This window comes from Bufo gargarizans, chromosome 2, assembly GCF_014858855.1.
Source record: "Bufo gargarizans isolate SCDJY-AF-19 chromosome 2, ASM1485885v1, whole genome shotgun sequence".
NCBI classification, from domain to species: domain Eukaryota; kingdom Metazoa; phylum Chordata; class Amphibia; order Anura; family Bufonidae; genus Bufo; species Bufo gargarizans.
Window position 1 is genome coordinate 422,699,810 of NC_058081.1, and position 23,947 is coordinate 422,723,756.

The 23,947-nt window shown below is 39.8% G+C and overlaps 1 protein-coding gene and 1 pseudogene across 8 annotated transcripts in view; one reads left to right on the top strand and one right to left on the bottom strand.

Moving 5' to 3' along the window:
- FBXW11 (F-box and WD repeat domain containing 11) overlaps positions 1-23,947 on the bottom strand; it is a 510,738-nt gene that overhangs the window by 37,644 nt on the left and 449,147 nt on the right. For 7 of the 8 annotated variants that reach the window (XM_044280896.1, XM_044280900.1, XM_044280892.1 and 4 more), the window contains one exon: positions 14,211-16,559. The exons of the other annotated variant lie outside the window; for it this stretch is intronic. The gene's annotated coding sequence lies outside the window, so the exon portion shown is untranslated. Of the gene's footprint in view, positions 1-14,210; positions 16,560-23,947 lie in introns of those variants that run through there. 8 annotated transcript variants of the gene reach the window in all.
- LOC122925965 lies at positions 8,233-12,617 on the top strand (annotated as a pseudogene).

Genomic DNA, 23,947 nt, shown 5'->3' on the forward strand with positions numbered 1-23,947 from the left:
TATTCTAGTTAGTATGTCAGGGGCTGGATTGGTCCCCTGGGTCAAGTTGTAAGGGGTATGATGGGGGGGGGGGGTCTCTTTCTGTCCACCCCCCCTCTTCGACAATTTTGGAGTTCCCTCCTTTTCATTTTCTCTTACCCGGTAATTTCCGGGAATAAATTATCAGTGTAAGATAATAGTAAAGGTGAAAACTTTTTTTAGAAATAGTGAAGGTGAAATTTTTTTTTAAATCTATGTGTATAGTTTCAAGGAATGTTAGAGGTATAGGAAAAGGATCAAAGAGAATAGCTGTTTTTGACGTGATTAATACATTATCTGCCTTAATATGTTTACAAGAGACGCATTTAACAAAAGAAAACAGTAGGGGTATAAGGAAAACATGGATACAGAAGGCATACCACTCAGTATTTTTCTCATATTCAAGACTTGTGAGTCTACTGCTGCATAAAGATATTAGAATACAGGTTAAGGAGAAGTTGATAGACTCTGAGGGGTGCTATGTGGTTCTGGATTGCATAATAGAGAATAAATCTTGGATTATAGCGAATTTCTACATACCTCACCCCTTCAAAATGGATGTACTACTAAAGATTTAGTAAATAGAGGTGATAGGGCACTATTAATTGTGGGAGATTTTAATATGGAAATTAATGAAACAATGGATAGGTGTAGAGTTAGGAATAAAATTGGGAGGGGTCAAAAATCTAGATTAAAAGACACTGTAGATATATGGCGACTGTATAATCCACTGGTGAAAAGATATTCATGTTTTTCCAAAACACACAAAAACTTATCACGTATAGATATAGCATTTACAAATAAGAACACATTGTATAAAATTAATAATAGGTATACACAGCGAGGAGTTTCAGATCACAGCCTACTGGTAGTAAACCCAAGGAATGAGTGTGTTAAAAGAGAAGCTAGGGTTAGAATTAAATTAGGTTGGATAAATATAAATGGGAATCACAATAAGATACAAAATGAGATTAGAGAATACTTTGAAAAAAATGAAGGAACAGCAGAGATCAAGATCGTATTGGAGACCAGAAAGGCCTATATGAGGGTGATACTAATGAAACATATAGCAATCTGTAAAAAGGAAAAAAGGAACCTGTTATGTAACCAAGAACAGGAGGTGTGTAAAAGTGAAACGGAATATACTGAGAATCCAATAGAGATAAATTATCATGTGTGTTGCACAATTGACAACGCAGTACAGTGCACATCTTGCATGATGTATGCAGTCGGTATATCTTTGTTCAAGATGTGAGCAAATTACCCATTTGGAATCGCTAATCGAGTCTCTAAACGGGCAAGTTGCAACACTGAGAGGCATTGACAATTTGCAAAAGAGTTTGCTTCTCACCGAGCAAGCACTCTTTGGGGTAGATGAGGGGGAGGGTGACAGAGAGGAGGCTGAGGAAAGTGAGGTAGCTAGCTGGGTAACAGTTAGAAAGCGGGGTAGAGGGAAGAGTGCCAGGAAGGCTAGCCCTGATCTCACACACCCCAACAAGTTTGCACGTTTGGCAGATGAGGGGGATGTCAGTCCAGGGACGGCACTGCTGCAGCCGGACACTTCCTCTGCCAGTCAGGGGAATGTCAGCTCCAGTAAGCAGGGAACCAGGAGAGCAGGGCAGGCCAGACAGGAGCTGGTAGTGGGAGACTCCATTATTAGGGGAACAGATAGGGAAATCTGTCACAAAGACCGTGATCGCCGAACAGTGTGCTGTCTTCCTGGCGCTAGAGTTCGACACATCGCGGAACGGGTTGACAGATTACTGGGAGGGGCTGGAGACGATCCAGGGGTCATGGTCCATATCGGAACCAATGACAAAGTTAGAGGTAGGTGGAGAGTCCTTAAAAATGATTTCAGGGATTTAGGTCAAAATCTGAGGGCAAGGACCTCTAAGGTAGTATTTTCCGAAATACTGCCTGTACCACGAGCCACACAAGAAAGGCAACGGGAGATTAACAAGTGGCTCAAGAACTGGTGTAGGAAGGAGAGGTTTGGGTTCCTGGAGAACTGGGCCGATTTTTCTATCGGCTACAGGCTCTATCGTAGGGACGGGCTGCACCTCAATGGGGAAGGGCAGCTGTGCTGGGGAGAAAGATCGCTAGACGGTTGGAGGAGTGTTTAAACTAGGGACTGGGGGGAGGAAAATTACATTATAGGAGGGGAAGATAGTGCAGATAGAGACCGGGGGCAAGGAAGTGGGACTGGGGGAGGAATGGAAGGAGGGACTAGAACAGTTCAGAAGGAAAGGTGTAGGGTAAAAAATATACATAAACCTCTCAAATGTATGTATACTAATGCCAGAAGCATGACTAATAAAACTGGGGAGCTGGAATTACTGATGTGTGAGGAGAACTATGACATAGTGGGAATAACTGAGACATGGCTGGATGATGGCTATGACTGGGCAGTTAATGTACAAGGTTACAGTCTGTTTAGAAAGGATCGTCAAAACCAGAGAGGGGGAGGAGTTTGCCATTATGTAAAGTCTTGTCTAAAGCCCACACTCCGCGAAGATATAAGTGAGGGACATGAACATGTGGAGTCACTGTGGCTAGAGATACATGGAGCTAAAAACAAAAAAAAAATTACTAATAGGAGTTTACTATAAACCACCTAATATACCAGAGTCCACAGAAAATCTACTACTAAACGAGATAGACGAGACGGCAAATCATAATTAGGTGGTTATTATGGGGGACTTCAACTACCCAGATATAGACTGGGAAACTGAAACTTGCATATCTCATAAGGGAAACAGGTTTTTGGCAATAACCAAAGACAATTACCTCTCCCAACTGGTTCAGGACCCGACTAGAGGGACGGCCATACTGGACTTAGTATTAACCAATAGGCCTGACAGAACAACAGCGTGCAGGTTGGGGGACACCTGGGAAATAGTGACCATAAAGTAATAACCTTCCAATTATCATTCAAAAGAGCGTTTCTACAGCGAGGAACAAAAATACCAAACTTCAAAAAAGCTAAATTTAGCCAACTAAGAGAGGCCATAGGCTGAACTAACTGGGACAAAGTCCTCAAAAATAAAAATACAGCCACAAAATGGGATATCTTTAAAAACATCCTAAAATCTCATTGTGAGAGGTACATACCGTATGGGAATAAAAGGTTAAGGAACAAAAAGAAACCAATGTGGATAAAATAGAACTGTAAAGAAAGCAATAAATTACAAAAAGAAAGCATATCATTCACTGAAACAGGAGGGTAGCACGGAAGCACTGAAAAACTATAAAGAAAAAAATAGAACATGTAAAAAACTAATAAAAGCGGACAAACTAGAGACCGAGAGATTAATTGACAAAGAGAGTAAAACTAAACCTAAAATGTTCTTCAATTATATAAATGTTAAAACTTATAAATCTGAAGGTGTCGGCCCTTTAAAGAGTAATGAGGGGGAAGTCACAGAGAGCGATGAGGAGAAAGCAAAGATGTTAAATATTTTTTTCTCCAATGTATTCACTGAGGAAAATAAACTGTCTGATGACATGCAGAATGCAAAAAAAATTCCCCATTAAAAAGTGTTCTGTCTGACCCAGGAAGAAGTACATCAGCGACTTAAAAAGATTAAAATAGACAAATCGCCAGGACCGGATGGCATACACCCCCGTATCCTAAAGGAATTAAGTAATGTCATAGCCAGACCCTTATTTCTGATATTTGCAGAGTCTATACTGACAGGGAATGTCCCACAGGATTGGCGCATGGCAAATGTGGTGCCAATATTCAAAAAGGGTCCAAAAACAGAGCCTGGAAACTATAGACCGGTAGGTTTAACATCTGTTGTGGGTAAACTGTTTGAAGGTTTTCTGAGAGATGCTATATTAGAGCATCTCAACGGAAATAAGCAAATAACGCCATATCAGCATGGCTTCGTGAAGGATCGGTCATGTCAAACTAATTTAATCAGTTTCTATGAGGTGGTAAGTTCTAGACTTGACAGCGGCGAATCAATGGATGTCGTATATCTGGACTTCTCCAAGGCATTTGACACTGTACCACATAAAAGGTGGGCATCTATATTAAAATTGTGACTGTCCAGTATTCAATATTATAAATCATTTTTGACCTACATATGGTATGGTAGATGATACCCTATAATTAGGACAAACGATACTATGTGGGTTATTCGCACTGACCCATGATTCTAATTAGGAGTATGTATATTACAGTAGATTGTATTGTATCAATCATCACTTGTATTTAATATTTAATGATGTCTAATAAATTAACTTTTTGTATAGCATTTTACATGGATCTATCGGCTTACCAACGCTATATAGGTCATCAGGCTGCAGTTTTTACATAATGGAGGATGCAACTATGTATAGCCTACCTCCTTTTGTATCCATCTGACTGCTGCACTTAGCTGTGATCATTCGTGCTTCCGTCCTCCGGCCGCTATGTGGTGGTTGCCTGGCAGCCACAGACGCCTAGTGTGGGTCGTGTGATTACCTAGGGTGTGTCTAGCCCACCCTCGGTCATGTGTCTATAACGCAGGCCAGGGGGAGGGGCCGTTCCGGTCCCATGACCCATGATTCAACCTAGGGGTGTGGTATGTGTCGGCACATCCACCGGAGGCCAGCGATGTGATCACATCTTACAGGTGCAGCAGCTTTAGTTGTTGATCCCCCGTATCTGATTGGGCTAGTGACGAGGGACTGTGCTATAAGTACTATGACTCCTGGCAGTTGTATTGTGCCCTGTGAAAAAGCCAGAGAGCGAAACGGTCGTTGGGTTTGTTCCCCCTTTCCAGGTTGGTCTCTTCATTGCTATGCACTTCTTTATGCCATTGTTGTTTGTGTGATCACTGTTGCCCCTGCTGTGCTGCATCTTCTCCATACTCCAGTGTCTCCTCAGTCCTCCAGTATGGTATTCCATCTGTGATGTGACTATTTTTTCACTGAGGTGACTCCTCTTCTGGAGTAGGTTTACATAACAATTGTTTATGCTGATAGATAGATTCTCTGACACATCCAGTATTTTCTGGTGTGATTCATCATCACTTTCTGCAGCAGTTTTCCGGGGGTCCCTACTGTATCACGCAGACAGAGGCAATTTGTTGCAAGCATGTATGGATATACATACTGGTTTTAGGGGGTATTGTTCATCCACACTTGTCTGCATTTTCTTCTGAGTTTTAATATGTATTGCACTTTTTTGCATATATGTTTAATAAAATATTTTGTATAAATATCACCGCTGGCGTGCTGTGCATTTATAGGAGTTTGTCACATAAAAGGTTAGTATATAAAATGAGAATGCTCGGACTGGGAGAAAACGTCTGTATGTGGGTAAGCAACTGGCTCAGTGATAGAAAACAGAGGGTGGTTATTAACGGTACACACTCAGATTGGGTCACTGTCACTAGTGGGGTACCTCAGTGGTCAGTATTGGGCCCTATTCTCTTCAATATATTTATTAATGATCTTGTAGAAAGCTTGCATAGTAAAGTATAAATTTTCGCAGATGACACTAAACTGTGTAAAGCAATTTACACTGATGAGGACAGTATTCTACTACAGAGGGATCTGGATAGATTGGAGGCTTGGGCAGATAAGCGGCAGATGAGGTTTAACACTGATAAATGTAAAGTTATGCACATGGGAAGGAAAAATGCAAGTCACCCGTACATACTAAAAGGTAAAACACTCGGTAACACTGACATGGAAAAGGATCTAGGAATTTTAATAAACAGCAAACTAAGCTGCAAAAACCAGTGTCAGGCAGCTGCTGCCAAGGCCAATAAGATAATGGGTTGCATCAGAAGGGGCATAGATTCCCGTGATAAGAACATAGTCCTACCACTTTACAAATCGCTAATCAGACCACACATGGAGTACTGTGTACAGTTCTGGGCACCTGTAAACAAGGCAGACATAGCAGAGCTGGAGAAGGTCCAGAGGAGGGCATCTAAAGTAATAACTGGAATGGGGCAATTACAGTACCCTGAAAGATTATTAAAATTTGGGCTATTCACTTTAGAAAAAAAGACGACTGAGGGGAGATCTAATTAATATGTATAAATATATCAGGGGTCAGTACAGAGATCTATCCCATCAGCTATTTATCCCCAGGACTGTGACTGTGACGAGGGGACATCCTCTGCGTCTGGAGGAAAGAAGGTTTGTACACAAACATAGAAAAGGATTCTTTACGGTAAGAGCAGTGAGACAATGGAACTCTCTGCCTGAGGAGATGGTGATGGTGAGTATAATAAAGGAATTCAAGAGGGCCCTGGATGTATTTCTGGAGCGTAATAATATTATAGGCTATAGCTACTAGAGAGGGGTCGTTGATCCAGGGAGTTATTCCGATTGCCTGATTGGAGTCGGGAAGGAATTTTTTATCCCCCTAAAGTGGGGAAAATTGGCTTCTACCTCACATATTATTTTTTTTTGCCTTCCTCTGGATCAACTTGCAGGATAACAGGCCGAACTGGATGGACAAATGTCTTTTTTCGGCCTTATGTACTATGTTACTATGAAATGAGAAACATTTAACCTGCAAAGATGACTTGTTTTTGTTAGCAGAGCAACAAATACTTAACTAAATCATTGATTATTACACCCAGGGGTATACACTGGGGAAGAAACTGGCATCTATAATATCAGTACAACGTGAATGTAATTATATCCATAGCTCGATAAATAATTCTGGGCAGATAGTTGAAAAACAATGACAAAAAGGAGATAATTAGAGACTATTTTAAAGATATGTATAAAAGTAGGCTAGAAGCTGACATGAGAGAAATAGAAGAGTTTCTGTGTATATATATATATATATATATATATATATACATACTCCTTAACATCAGAACAGAAAGATAGCCTGGAAAAAGAAATAAATATTATAGAAGCCCATAAGGTAATAGAAAATGTTGCGAATAATAAATCCCCGGGATCGGATGGTATACCCTTTGAAGTATATCAGAAATATAAAGAGATCTACACCCCCAAATTAATAGAAATGTGGAATGCCTCAAGAGTTAGTAAAATCTTACCAGATACCTTATGTGAAACATTGATTATGCTTATTTTGAAGCCTGGGAAAGATCCAATGATGATTGATTCATATCGCCCAATTTCTCTGATACATATGGATAACAAAATCCTGGCATATGGATAACAAAATCCTCATACATGTAGATCAAACTGGTTTCATGCCAGGGAAAACAACATCTGAGAATATTGTGAGAGTTTTTATGAATATGCAGATTTGATCGAACAATGGGGGGGGCAGTTAATTGTGTCAATTGACGCGTCAAAAGCGTTTGACACTGTACCAATGGCCCTTCTTGTTAGCTACCGTACATTGAGGAGATTGGGTTTTGGAAACCATTTTATATCTTGGATCAAACTTCTATATACGGATATAAGAGCAAGAAGGATTGTAAATGATGTTAACTGATTCAGTCGTGATGGGGAGAAGGGTCAGGGAGGGCTGTCCCCACTCCCCATTACTGTTTGCGATAGCACTAGAGCCTCTTGCGGCAGGCAATAAGACAAAATGCAAGTATAATGGGATTTAGATACGGGAACCATGAGGAAAAAATATCTATGTATGCAGATGATTTGATGTTATTTGTGGGATCACACAACTCAATGCAAATATTCACATTGTTTGAAAAATATGGAAGGGCAGCAGGCCTTAAAATAAACTGGAATAAATCTACATGTATTCCTTTGGATCCATTGGGTGGCTTTGTGCCTGGACCCTTGGAAATAAAGGCGAAGGGGGGAGTATAAAATACCTAGGCATACATATATTTAACCCTCCTCTTGTGTTAGGGTCAGAACCGACCCGTTTTCAGGTTTTGAATGTCTATAAGTATCTCATAAATTTGTTTATTGCATCAAGATTTTTTTACTTTGTCAGGAACCTCTATTTAAACAATGTAATAGAAAAAGAATCCTTTTCACTAAATTATAAAATACTGTGGTGAAAATTAAGACATTTATGGTGTAGGGTCAATTCTGACCCAGTAATAATATAGGATTATAGGACACTAATAAGTGCCAAAACTGAAATAATAAACACTCTCTCTGCTTAGTAACACTAACAGCCAATCACCTCTCAACCCTGTGAGCTGTAGTTAGGGAGGGGGCTATCTCTTTGCCTGCTTATCTAAATAAAGTAAAGAAACATAGGACCAATACATTTCAGAGTTGCTGACTTGCAGAGTAATCATCTTCAATATGCAGCATGCAAGAGTGAGAAGATTTACAGGAAGCCAAATACTGGATTATATCTTGGATGAAAATGAGGCAGAAGACACAGAGCAGCATAGCGATATGGATGAGCAGGTTTCTGAGGCAGAAGATGAAGTAGAGTATCAACCAGAATACATAGTCACATCTGATGAGTCTGATGAGGAGGCCACCAGTGCTGAACCTGCTGCTGTTCCTGCTGAAACATTCAAATCCAAAAGTGGTAAGATCTGTTGGAGTTCAGAACCTCCTGGCTTACATGGCAGGGCAGCTGCTGCAGATCTAATCAAAATGACCCCTGGGATCACAAGGTTTGCTGTGACGAGAGTAAGTGACATCAAAACATGTTTTGAACTGTTCATGCCATTGTCACTAAAAAAAGTGATTATTGCAATGACAAACCTTGAAGGAAAAAAAAGTCCATGGCAACATGTGGAATGACATAAATGAGGAATGCCGAGATGCTTATATTGGTGTTCTTCTTGCTGGAGTGTACAGATCCTATAATGAGGCCACTGATAGTCTCTGGGACAAGTCAAGAGGCAGATATATCTTCCCAGCAACAATGTCACTTCACACCTTTCGAATGATATCAAGAGTTTTCAGATTTGACAACAGAGATACTAGAGCAAAATCTGACAAGCTTGCTCCCATAAGGGATGTCTGGGAGAAATGGGTTCAGCTCCTTCCACTAATTTTTAACCCTGGGCCTCGGGTAAAAGTAGATGAACGTTTGATCCCTTCCCCTTCCGGCAGTATATGCCCAGTAAGCCAGGCAAATACGGCATAAAAAAATCAGGGCAGCCTGTGATGCAGAAACAAGCTATGCATGGAACCTACAGATTTACACCGGCAAACCCGAAAGTGGCATCCCTGAGAAAAAACAAGGACAACATGTAGTCCTTGATTTGACTACTGGACTGCGGGGTCACAATATCACGTGTGACAATTTTTTTTACCAGCTATGACCTTGGACAAGAACTTCTCAGGAGGAAACTCACCATGGTAGGCACAATAAATAAATAAACCTGAGCGGCACACTGAAATTTTGCAGGTGAAGGACAGAGCTCCACTTTCTTCAAAATTTGCTTTTACAGACACCACCACTGTTGTTTCATATTGTCCAAAAAAAATTAAATACTTGTGATACTTATGTCGACTTTTCACAAAGATGCAGCTGTGTCATCAAGAAGTGACAAAAAGACCACAATTATCCTGGATTACAATAAAAACAAAAGGAGGAGTGGACAACCTGGATCAAGCTGACTGCTACCTATACTTGTCAGCGAATGACCAGGAGATGGCCGATGGCTGTGTTTTATAACATCCTAGATGTGTCTGCATACAATGCATTAGTGTTATGGACCCACATCCACCCAGGTTGGAACAAAAAAAAAAAAATAACAAGCGGAGAATATTTCTCGAGGAGCTAGGAAGTTCCCTTTGTCAAGGCACACATTGAGCAACGGAAACGGGTGTCTAGAGATCCAATCGCTGCAGCCGTGATCAGACAGATGCAGAGTTCATCAAGCACTCCATCAACAACACAAAGAGAATCAGTGTCAGCATCCTCATCATCTAGCCTTGCCTCAACATCAACCAGCACAGCCACAACTCCAGTGATGCCATCTGATTCTAAAAGAAAGAGGTGTCAGGTCTGCCCCAGCAATAAGGACAGAAAGACACACACATTATGCTTCCACTGTAAAATATATATCTGCAAAGAACATGCTAAAAGTGTCAGCTTTTGCCACACATGCATCTAAAAACACCCACACAAACACATTCAAGTTCTTGCACAAAGATGCTTTGAAACTAGTACTTGATTTCTATTGGTTTGCCTTGCTTGATGTGTGTTGTTTGGTTGACCTTGCAAGTCTACATGTTGTATTATTGCTTTTCATTGTTTATGAACATTTTATGTTAAAAAAAAAAAAAAAAAAGACTTTTGGCTATTTTCTTGAAGTAAATATATATGGGTCAAAATTGACCCTAACACCATCAATGTTATTATAGTTAAGGTTATTAAAATAAAAATATAATTTTTTTTTTTTTTTTAAGAAATGTGTTCAAATACTGCTCAGCAACATTCTGGTGACATAACAACCTTTTATTTACTTATAATATTCTATTGAGGTTTATTTTACCATTTTTTAAATTTGAAAATGAGAGGTATGCTATCAAAAGAAAGGTCTAAGGGGGTCACACCAAAAATATTAAAACCAATCTTTTCAAGGATAAAGAAGCCTAACAAGGTAACCAAGAGGTAAGAAACAAATTGGATGATATATAATTGTTCAGAGGGTATTTTATGGCCGATTTAAGACACGGGTCAAAACCGACCCGTTAACATCATGGATAGTAACAGAAAGCTAACATAAGAGGAGGGTTAATCTAGTTTACAGGATTATATAAGATAAAATGTTACTCCCCTAATAAAGTGAAAAGTAAGAAATGTGTGGAAAAGAATAACACTTTCTATGACTGGAAGATTTAAAAAAAATCAAAACGTGTCTATTACCAATGATTAATTCAGTTATGTCTTTGGAACTCCCCAATAGAGATACCAAGGAGAGGCCTTAAGATCATAGAGAGTTTATTGAGTGAATATGGAGGAGGACCTAGAATTAGGATGCAAATAATGAAAGAAAGATTGTCGGTCCCAGGTCTAAAACTCTATTTTATAGCTGGCCTAATAAAGAATATACTGATGTGAAGTGGTTCCCAAATGTATAGATCCAATATGGCAATCATTAATAAAAGCCTAGCAAATTGCAAAATATGCCACTTATTAGAAGCAAGCTTACATCTAAAGCAGCATTTCCTAAATTCCCCGACAATAAAACTAATGGTTAAAACTTGACAGGAGGTAAAATCCCTATGGTAAGAAAACACGGTACATGAAGACTCCCTGATATGGTATAATTCAAGGTTAGAGGAACTCTAAACCATTGACCGGGAAATATGGATGAAACGTGCGGTTTTTAGATTAGGACAGGTATGGAAAAATGAAGATATGATAGAATTTCAAGAAGTTAGAGAAAGATACGGATTCTCAGGTAGTGAAATCATCTATTTTCAGTTGAGACACGCACTAAGAGAAAAAATAGGTAAGGGGAATAAAATAAGACTCCCTCAACCACTAATCAAGATATTGAGCCTAACAAGCAGATATCAACAGTCTATAATATACTAAAATCTCAAAGATGTAATAAAGTGGGGACTCTGCATGTAAAGCAAAAATGGGAGGGAATAGTGGCACCTACGAACGAAGAGAGATGGGATCAGATCATAGCGGCTATACGAAGAGCCACAAAAAAAATCCGTCCTATAAATTGACCCAGTTTTTTGTGTTGTATCGCCTATATTATTCCCCAAAAAAGCTTATGAGGTTCTAAACAAAAAAAAGAGCTTATTAAAGAGGGCCAAACACAACAAGATGCAAGGCACTTTAAAAAGTACTATGTTCTAGAGCACGGGTGTCAAACAAGGCCTGCGGGCAGAATCCGGCCCGCCAGACCTCGTCATATGGCCCGCGCAGCCGCCGCCGGCCTTCACCTGTTATTCTCGCTTTTTTTTTTTTGACACAAGAAAGCCGCCTCTTCAGCGCATGCGCAGCAGCCTACAAGCCAGAGAACGTCTGCCGTCTAGCGGCGCCGGCCGTTCTACACAGGAAACCTCCACTTTACATGCATTCAGGAAACCTCCACTTGTTTTTATTTTGAGCTCATGCCATCCTGTGATGTGACAGATCCAACGGCTGCCTGAACCCTTCTCTCCTGTACTGTAAGTACATATGATGTATGTGGGGGGGGGGGGGGGGGGGGGGTCTGCTTATTATTCTGCTTAAAAGTCTGATTATAATTAATTTGAGAATATAATTCCAGTAGGAAGGTTGCACACTGCTGGTATCATCCGCAAGAAAACTTTATAGGAGACTGCTCAGACGGAAGAACATGGTATTTGGTCTGAGCAGTCTCCAATAAAGTGTCTTGTGGACAATATCAGCTATGTGTGACCCTCCTTTTCTGACTTGCATCATCTGCTACTGAAATGTGAGTGGGCTCTGCATTGGTCTGCACCTGTCCTTCACAGCACTGCAATGGTTACATACCATGGCAGGTGGAGTGGTAAACTTTGGATATACTGACCACTTCCATGTCACTTTACAGTGGTATAGGGACCATAAACTACAATCAAATAACCCAAAAATGTCCAAGAAAAGAAAAGTTGATGCAGAGGGAAGGCAATTTCAGGAGAGATGGGAAAGTGAATACATGTTTGTGATTAATGGAGACAAGCCGGTATGTCTTATTTGCTATGACGGAGGCAGTGGCAGTGATGAAGGAATACAACTTACGCCGGCACTTTGAGACCAAACATGGAGCCAAATTTGCTAACCTTAGCCACCAGGAAAAGCAACAAAAGGTCCAAGAATTAAAAGGTAGCCTGCATTCTCAACGGAATATTTTAGCAAAAATGACAGCAAAAAATGATGCAGCAGTGAAAGCCAGCTATCTTGTGGCTGAAGAAATTGCGCGAGTAATAATTGAATGCAGTGACAATAATTTATGATAATAAAAGAGTGGACACATAGTCCTACAGATACAACCGACCCTTTGAGGGTGACCAAACTGCTGATGCGGCCCCCGATGAATTTGAGTTTGACACCCCTGTTCTAGAGCATGAGAAGCCAAATAAATTTATATATTTCTGTTGGAAGATTTCGTAAAACTTGCAACTTATACATCTTTGCTTTTTTTTCACCTCCTGTGAACAACTATAGGTACAGGAGGGAGGTGTTATTAGTGGTTGACAGACATCTTTGTAAACACACACACTAAGCTATCATCGATGCCTCCTGTATCGATAGATATTCACAGGAGGTAATAAAAACTAAGATATAAATGTAGAAAATACAGGTTTTACTGAACCTTTTCACATGAAATCACATGGAAAGGTGAGCTTTTTAGGTCTGTTCAAATGGTGCAGTGCTGCATGGTTGCTGCTGTGGTTAACCTGTCAGCAGTGGTGCTGTTGGGCTACTTGGTCTTATGACGGCAGTCGTCACGATGTGGCAGAGAGTCAAATTATAGTAGAGGTCCATGCAATAAAGGTCACCTTGCTGTAGTGAATGGGCCTATGCATTTTGATCAAAACGTATACAAAGTACCTCAATAGAGATGTTTATAAATTTTTCTAGGAAGCAATAGATCCATGAATGGCAAGTGGATGGGCAATGCATCTTCTTCTACAAAGTCAAGTATTCCACATTTATAGTTGAATGCTTACTGCTATTAGCATTTTTTTTTATTACGAACATTCCACAGTACAAAGCTTTTGATAAACAATATATTTACAGTTTAAAGAATCTATTTCATACATATATGCTCAAATAAAGGACAAACACAAAAAAGTTTCCCAGTGCTTCTAATTAAAAAGTATTCATGTACATATGTCCAATAATTGTTAGCAAAATAATGTCAAAAGCCCAACCTAAAAAGTTTGTGCCTTTTAGAGTTTCTATGGGGACAAAATTACACCTGCAAATTACACTAAATATAATTACAAAATATTTTTTAAACCACTTGTTTTAGGGGAATGCATTTCATAAAACCTTTTTACGTCTTTTTAAATGAGCAGTAATTCTGAGTAAATATTAGCAAATTGTACTCGCTAAGAATTTTACACAAACTGTTGTCAAGACAACATTGCCACGAGTGTTAGCAAGGCTGTTTCAATTTAATCCAAATGTGAAGTAACAACTTTATTAAAACGGCAAAGCAGCTAAAACGTACTATAAATTTACATCTAAATTTTGTGAAAATATGTTGCTTTGGGGTGCTAATAGGTTTTGAAATAAACAATTTTGTTCCCAGCTAGAACAAAACTACTACAAGGTTATATAGCAAACCTCTCATACAATCGTTTTATTAGCCAATGCATTTCGAAAGGGGAGTTGTGTGTAATTCTGATCTCTAAAATTTGTCCCACACTGTCTTATTCTCTGTTGAACTACATGTTGTCGATTGTATATACATTTGTTACTGTTACTGGTAGTTTATTAGATGACAGGCCACTAAGGAGAAAAAAAAAAAAAATAAAAAAAAAAATGTGAAGTTAGATCCCTACTGAAAACCTGACAGCTCTGTTTCTGGTGAATCAAAGTCTTTTAGGCAATACCCAATGTAGGCAATGTAGTTATTTTGTTTGGCTATTTTCCCTTGTCATGTTCCTAGGCTTGTTAAAAAGTTGGACTTTGACTCATAGGGAGCCACTTTCAGAAGGTGGAGCTAGCGACACTGTTCTCTTTCCCTGGGAGATACATCTCCATATAACCAAAAATTCCAAGTATTAACTTTACTTTAAGAACTGTTTATGTAACAATTAAAATAGGGTTTTCAATAAATTTGTTTGATCATTCACTAAACATTTTTGATACATTCAATGTAAAAACAAATAGGATTCAACCTATAATAATTTTGATGGCAGTGTTCAGAGCCCCTCATTCTGAAGATAAATGGTAGACAATATTGTAGACTGTAAAGGGGTTGCCTCACTACGTCATTTCAGTCTGGGACTTTCAGCATTCTAGGGGGTGGTACCTGCTAGTGTGACTTGCGGCTCAGGGAAGTGGCACTGGGATGCAGTAACCCTGCCCCTTGTCTCTGTGTGCAGATTCCCAAGGTGCTAATGATTTAATAGCAGCCTCAGCGCAGGTGTCTTCACATGCCTGTGGCCTTATATTATTCTCTTGAACCGCTCCCGGGTTGCTGCCATTGCCGGGAGTAGCTCACAGCATATAATGCCGACCGCCAATTCAGCAAAAGCGGCCATAACCCTTGACAATGAGCACTCTATAAAGGACTACAGACACTTTGCCAGGCGAAGAGGCAATACTGTATAAATAATTATATTAGTACGTTCTTTATTATAAAGTTCTATTTAACATACATATTAATGTACCAAGTGAGAGAACCCTTTTAACTTTAGGCTAACATCAGTACTAACTGGACTTTACATATTTGTGCTCATATACACTGTGTGACTGACAGAATTTATACTATACAGATTTTTTTTCTAGATAGCAACATTTGCAAATAAACTTATTTTTCACTTGAATCAAATATAAAACAGAATTACCAAGAAAAATCTAAGTTGTAGATGAAATAAAATGTATTCTAAGTGACCAAACTAATCTGAAGCCCACATCATTTTATAATATAACTGCAACTTAGAAAAGACACACCAAAAGGAGAGGAAAAAATTATTTTGGCACAAAATAGTAAAATAAATGTTATCATTTTAAAACAGATGGGAATTCCATGTCAAACTGGTTGTGTTAAAAAGTGAATACTGACTGCAATTTTAATGTGCACCTGTCAACCAAAAATATCAATGGATTACTACTTATACAGGACAATTTGATAACCTCACTTGGAATGAATAATTATGTATCAATATCTTTAGAATGAGTTTTCTTCAAATATATTTCCCTTTTGGACGACAAAGGAGAAAGGGTAGAAGCAGTAAAATCAGCTTGCAATATGCATATGTAGGTATTTATTTGTGCTATAGATTAGAAATATTTGATAAGGGCACTGAATATCAAACATGAAGGAGGAAACCATAGCAATGTAACAATTGAGACATTTATATAAAACATTTGTTGACTTATGTTTCCATTTAATATAACTGGTCCACCTTTTGGAATACAAAGCTAGAGTTCTGAGTTACAATATAGCAACTGTAACCTTTTATTTGATAGTGTTGCATGGCTAATTCTTTAAGCTTGGTTGTGTTGATCTCATGAAAAACATGTAAGAAAAGCAATCATCATGTAAGTGGCAGTCATCAATAAAACACACTGATAGATGTACATGAGTCAAAAAGTACTCCAACAAAGCAACAACTGGCATATACAGTTATATTTCCAAACATATACACACAAAGTATTCACTGTGTTCAAGTTTGAAAAAAAAAAGAAGAAGAAGCACAAAGAACATTTGATTATATTTGGCACCCAAAAACTATTGGGTAACACCCTATTTCAAAGTCACTAAGTGCAAAACAAATGAGGTTGGGTCCTTTGATAACTAATCCCTCAAGCAAATGTTCAGTTCTTATATAAAATTAGCATTTTCTGTTTTGGATTCTCTTTTGAAGTGGTTTGTAACTTCATAGTAATAAGAACGAGAGACAATATATTTTACAATATACTAGTAAGTGGCACCAGTAACAATTTCCAACAATTACTAGTACATGAGCTTCTTGCAGTATCCACATCCAGTACAGTAGTTCAGTATAGCTAATCCCTAGAAAAAAAAAAAAACATTGCAATATCAATTAAAATAAAAAAACATGATTCAAAATTACTAAAGTGAGTGCCCCTAGTTGGAGCAACTTGAGTCAAGAGCGTTTTGCTATACTTTTGTGACCACACTCTTGCATTGACACACCCTAACTACTACATGTCTTCATTTCTTACTTGCTTTTTACATTGTTCTAATTCCTATTTAAATATATATATATATATATATATATATATATATATTTTATCCAAATATTGTGGTTATATGTGCCCTTTTTTGAATGTGATAAATGCAGAATTCTATAAATATAAATTTTTCATTAAATTCAACAGGCCACCAGCACATATGGCCATCAGCTTTATTTTTGGCGGTGTAGAAAAACTCATTCAAGATAATACGGATTCCAGAAAGACCGTGAATATTTTACAGATATAATGCCAAATTGTTTTTTGTTCACACAAATGTAAAACCATAAATAAAATCCAAAAAACATGTTTGGGGCCCTGCCCTTAGATAGTGGATATAGAACAGACATAGAACAAGTATAACTAGTGCTTTAAATGGTCATCAAAAACTCCCATTTGGGGCGGGGCTGATTTGCATATAAATTTATATTAACATACATTCTTGAAACACATGGCAAGTCGAAAAAAAATGTCCTAATATGTTCCTTGGTACTTTCCTTGCAATGTAGAGTGTTACTAATAAGTTTCAGTAGCAAGTAAATTAATGATTAGATCAATGTGCTGGAAGGAGGAATCATTTGTAATGATCTTGCTCATAAGAAAAGACTGCTTGGAGTGGTGATTGTGGCGTTTCTTTCCATTAAAGGGGTTGTCCCACGAAAACGATGCCGCAGTTTTCAAACCAGCAATTGGATCTTAATTCTTTTGTGATTGCATGTATTTAAAAATTACAGCCGAACTAGCGCCGGGGCTGTCACCACGCTGGTGGGACAGCTGATGTGTAGCAACACCTATATAGTTTTAGCTGGTCACAATTGCTCCTGATGAGTCTAGGTAGACAAAATGTGTCAAGTGGATAATCTGAAATGTGCTGACACGCTGAAGCCTAACTAATGGTGCAGCCCGTGTGCTTAAAGAGGACCTTTCACTAATTTAAAAAGTAAAAACTAACTATATCAGTGGGCAGAGCGGCCTCCAGGGGTCCCCCTGCACTTACTAGTAAGTCTGGCTATGAGCTGTGTGCTACGATTGGCCAGTGCTGCAGCAAGGGACAACCCTAATACAAAAACTCCACCCAGTACAAAAGAAGGAGCTGCAGACACCGGAGCCTATACCGGGCGAACGGAGCGGCGCCCAGACATACTAGTAAGTGCAGGGGGACCCCTGGGCGCCACTCTGCCCATTGATATAGTTCGTTTTTAAAATAGTGAAAGGTCCTCTTTAAATGTAATGGGGTTTGATATCCCTTCATCTGTGCCATTATATCAGCCATCATACAGATGATTTGGGATTCTTCCCCCTACTTCTATCCACATACAGGGCTAAGTCTAAATTATCCCCGAAATAAGTGGTATACCCTAGTGAATGTTGAATATGGGCTTCCTGTTCACGTCGCTAATCGCAACTCAACCCAAGGTGTATGTCCCTTCAGAGGGATTTCTAGTGGTTTGGCCGCAGTGAACAATTGTTTGTATACTACTGGCTCTGTACCCTCTATAGCTCAGTGATCATATTGGTGGCAATACATTTCAATGGTACACTATGGATCACCAGTTATATGTAACCACTTCCCCTTGATGGCAGTAAATGATGGTTGGGCTATATGAATTATAGTTTACCTTAGTCCACCCTCGACGCACATGACCTATCTTTTCTAGTCCTCTGTGAGCAGTTTTTGTTGCACTGCGCCGCCTTAGGAAGGTTTTTATTAGGTTTATGAATTCTCTCCCCCTTAATTTTAGAGTATATCAATAAAATTCATAGTTTTATATACTCCCACACACCTCTTTTCCCTTCTGTGATATTTTCTATGTATGAGAGGTGGCACCTTATTAACTAGAATTGTCCATTAATTATATTTAAAAATGTTGCATAACCACTGAGTTATTGAATAAAATGCATCTGTGGGTCCTCACTGAGAAGGTCGCACATAGTCCGTTTTATCTTTCAATTGCCTCCTGAGTTGTGATAAGGAGAGCATGGTGTAGAAAAGACACTCCACTTGAGTCAACTAGATATAAATGTACTATATGATGTCTGATTTTCATTTTTTACATTAGTTATGGAATAACGCCTTTAAAAAGACATTTACTGCATTGGAGGTTGCCATAGGAGCAGTTGATACTCATTGAACCTACAGGAGATATGCGCCTCTTAAATGTACTGTAAAGAGCCTCTTTTATGGACTGGAAGGGGTTGGGGGCGCTGGCCAGAGCACCTTCTATTTTAAGAAGCTATAGGATCTTGGATCACATGCAGTTGCACTGAAACTAGCAGGCATGCCTTAAAGGGAACCTGTCACCGGGACTTTGTGTATAGAGCTGAGGACATGGGTTGCTAGATGGCCGCTAGCACATCCGCAATACCCAGTCCCCATAGCTCTGTGTGCTTTTATTGTGGAAAAAACATGATTTGATACATATGCAAATTAACCTGAGATGAGTCCTGTATGTGAGATGAGTCAGGGACAGGACTCCTCTCAGGTTAATTTGCATATGTATCAAATCGGGTTTTTTCCACAATAAAGGCACACAGAGCTATGGGGACTGGTTATTGTGGATGTGCTAGTGGCCATCTAGCAACCAATGTCCTCAGCTCTATACCCTAAATTCCAGTGACAGGTTCCCTTTAAAGGGAACCTGTCATGTGGATATTTGATTATAATCTAATTATATACAATCATTAACTACTAAAAAGTACCTTAGATGTATTCACTTACTGGTGTGACAGATGGTTACCTCATAATATACACACAAAGATGCCGCATGCTATTAAGCTGATTTGAGTCCAGCGTGATGTCATTGAGACCAGCGTATATTTAATTCAGAGCTATAGCCACTCGCCTGCCCACCTGCTGCTGATTCATATGGAAAATAACTGTCAATCTGCAGCCAGTAAGCGGGGAGAGTCAGGAGCTCATGAATATTCACGACTCATCATTATCAGCTGGAGCTTTTCAATACAAGATGTTGGCAGATTGACTGGGTCAATTAAAGAAAGTGACCCAGCATTTTGCTAACAGAATCAGTCACTTATTTATGCTGCCCTTAGTTAGGACACCATAGGGTGCTACAAGAGCATCTCTGTTCTGAACAGAAAACAAAATGTTCCACTTTTTTTTTTTTTTAATAAAGACTAATTGAAAAAATTCAAGTACAATGCAATAAAAAATTGCCTCCAAAAGTATGAATAACCTTTAAATGAGGAAAAATGGCTTCCACCTCATTTTTTTTTTTGTCTTCCCCTGGATCAACTTGCAAGTTAAAGGAGTTGTCTGGGTTCACAGCTGAACCTGAACATATCCCCTTCTCCACCCAGGCAGCCCCTCTGAGATGAGCATCGAAGCATTTCATGCTCCAATGCTCTCCTTTGCCCTGAGCTGTATAGCCCGCTCATTAGTGCCAGTGAGGTCACCGGGAACACTGCTAGACGGAAGCCTCTGCCTACCAGAGACTTGGTACATCACCGGATCTAATGAAAAAGCACTTTCCCTGCGCTATTCTTGGAGCATGAAATAATCAGATGCTCATCTTAGACGGGCTACCTGGGTGAAAAAGGTGATATGCCTGGGTTCAGCCATCAACCCGGACAACCCCTTTAACAGGGTGAACTGGATGGACGTATGTCTTAAAAACTACACTGAACAAAAAAATAAATGCAACACTTGTTTTTACTCCCATTTTGCATAAGCTGAACTCAAAGATCTGAAATATTTTCTATATACACAAAATACCCATTACTCTCAAATATTGTTCACAAATCTGTCTAAATCTGTGTTAGTGAGCACTTCTCCTTTGCCAATAAAATCTATTCCACCTCATAGGTGTGGCATGTCAAGGTACTGATTAGCTCGCATGAATATCGCACAGGGGTGCCTTAGACTTCCCACAATAAAAGTCACTCTGAAATGTGCACAGTTTTGCCTTGATCAGGTTGTTGATTGTGGCCTGTGGAATGTTGGTCCAATCCTGTTCAATAGTTGCAGAATATTTGCAGGAACTGGAACGCGTATACGCCGATCCAGAGCATCCCAAACATGCTCAATGGGTGACATGTCTGGTATGTGCTTCCAGGAATTGTGTACAGACCCTTGCAATATGGGGCTGTGCATAATCATGCTGCAACATGAGGTGATAGTCGTGGATGAATGGCACTAGCACAACAATGGGCCTCAGGATCTCGTCACTGTATCTCTGTGCATTCAAAATTCCATAAATAAACTGCACCTGTGTTCGTTGTCCACAACATACGCCTGCCCATACCATAACCCCACCGCCACCATGGGCCACTCGATCCACAATGTTGAGATCAGCAAACCGCTCACCCACACGCTGTCTGCCAAGTGCCATCTGCCCTGAACAGTGAAAATCGGGACTCATTCGTGAACAGAACGCCTCTCCAATGTGCCAAACACCATTGAATGTGAGTATTTGCCCACTCAAGTCGGTTGCAGTCAGTTCCAGACCCCAATGAGGACGACGAGCATGCAGATGAGCTTCCCTGAGAATGTTTCTGACAGTTTGTGCAAAAATTATTTGGTTATGCAAACAGATTGTTGCTGTCCAGGTGGCTGGTCACAGATGATCATGGAGGTGAACATGCTGGATGTGGAGGTCCTGGGCTGGTGTGGTTACACATGGTCTGCGGTTGTGAGGCTGGTTGGATGTACTGCCAAATTCTCTGAAACACCTTTGGAGATGGCTTATGGTAGAGAAATAAACATTCATTGCACGGGTAGACATTCCTGCAGTCGGCATGCCAATTGCATGCTCCCTCAAACATTGTGACATCTGTGGCATTGTGCTGTGTGATCAAACTGCACATTTCAGAGTGGCCTTTTATTGTGGGAAGTCTAAGGCACATCTGTGCAATATTCATGCTGTCTAACCAGCACCTTGATATGCCACCTGTAAGGTGGGATGGATTATCTCGGAAAAGGAGAAGTGCTCACTAACACAGATTTAGACAGATTTGTGAACAATATTTCAGTAATGGGTCTTTTGTGTATGTAGAAAATGTTTCAGATCTTTGAGTTCAGCTCATGCAAAATGGGAGCAAAACTGAAAGTGTTGTGTTTATATTTTTGTTCAGTGTATATTACTATTCAGCATTCGGATCCTGGGGGAGGGGTAGATAGTAGTTGATATCCCCAAGAAGGTGGTGGGCCTCCTTGATATAGTCCTCATGGCTCTGGATCACCACTCCACCCCTCGTCAGATTTTATTTTTTATAACTATAGTGTGGTTGCCCCCTAAGTATTTAATAGCCTTTCTTTCCTCTCGACTAAGGTTATTGGTTGGTTTGGTAATGGTGTGGATGGATCTGAATTCAGTATAGACTAAAGAATTTATTTATTTATTTTACGCACTTACAGTTGAAAGAAAAAGTATGTGAACCCTTTGTTATATGGATTTCTGCACAAATTGGTCATAAATGTGATCTGATCTTCATCTAAGTCACAACACTAGACAATCACAGTCTGCTAATAAACTAATAACACAAATAATTAAATGTTACCATGTTTTTATTGAACACACCATGTATATATTCACAGTGCAGGTGGAAAAAGTATGTGAACCCCTAGACTAATGACATCTCCAAAAGCTGAGATGTCAGCCAACTGGAGTCCAATCAATGAGATGAGATTGGAGGTGCTGGTTACAGCTGCCTTGCCCTATAAAAAACACACACCGGTTCTGGGTTTGCTTTTCACAAGATATGAATAATGCCTCGCACAAAAGAGCTCTCAGAAGACCTACGATTAACACTTGTTGACTTGCAAGGGTTATAAAACTAATCTCCAAAAGCCTTGCTGTTCATCAGTCAACGGTAAGACAAATTGTCTATAAATGGAGAAAGTTCAGCACTGCTGCTACTCTCCCTAGGAGTGGCCTGTGACGAAACCAACCTCGCCACAGTGTTTTGGAGGGGGCTGGTTGCTAGCCTCTTGCCTCAGGATTATGGCCCATAGTAACTTTTAAACCCCTGAACCTATTCCAGGGAATTTTGGATAGGTTTGTCCCCCAAGTTATACTGTTTAAATTGATGTAAGTTATATGTATGGACAATGTAACCTCACAAAGTTGTAACAACTTATAATAAGTGTAACTTGTCAGCTTGGGAGGAATATGCTGGGTGTGGTTCTATTGTCCCATTGTGTGTTTAAATGGTGATGTCTGTCCAGTTGTCTCCACATGTGTATTGGTGATCTCCCCTTTGTCCTGAGAGATAATTGGATTGTCTTCGGTCGTCTCCCAGGTAGAGGAGGAAACCATGATGCATTGTGGGGATATGTTGTATCTGTCCTGTGTCGCAGTCTCCCTTCTGGTCCTCTAGGGGCGGGAACGATTGGTTGCTGTATTTACATTGTGTGTGTTGTGAATTACTGATTGGTTGGATTTCAAAACCCTGTGGGCAGTACTATGTTTGGTTTTTATCAATAAAAGAGGCTGTACTTGAAGTACAGTCAGATCACTGCTGACCCTCAAGACGGAGCCTTGTCTCGTTATTGGGGGGATTCCCTGTATGCTGTTAGAGACTGATTGCCAGGAGTGTAAGCTGATTGGATCCTTTTCCTGTTCGTCTGCTGACAGCTATTTGTGAGGTTCCAGTTTGGAGTGCTATTTTGTATCCAGTTCGGGAGGTTGGTGTTCTGCAGTAGCTGTGCCTGTCTCTCGGAAAGGGGCATATCGCCTAAACGGATTTTAACCCCTTGTCTGCTGAAACGGTCCGTTACAAAGCCGTCCTGTAAAGATGACTGTAAGAGCAAAGCGCAGACTGCTCAATGAGGTGAAGAAAAATCCTAGAGTGTCAGCTAAAGACTTACAAAAGTCTCTGGCATATATTAACATCCCTGTTAGCGAATCTACGATGCGTAAAACACTAAACAAGAATGGATTTCATGGGAGGATACCACAGATGAAGTCACTGCTGTAAAAAAAAACATTGCTGTGCACGTTTACGGTTTGCACAAGAGCACCTGGATGTTCCACAGCAGTACTGGCAAAATATTCTGTGGATAGATGAAACCAAAGTTGAGTTGTTTGGGAGAAACACACAACACTATGTGTGGAGAAAAAGAGGTACAGCACACCAACATAAAACCCTCATCCCAACTCATCCTGCTTTGCTGCGTCAGGGCCTGGACAGATTGCTATCATCGAAGAAAAAATTAATTCCCAAGTTTATCAAGACATTTTGCAGGAG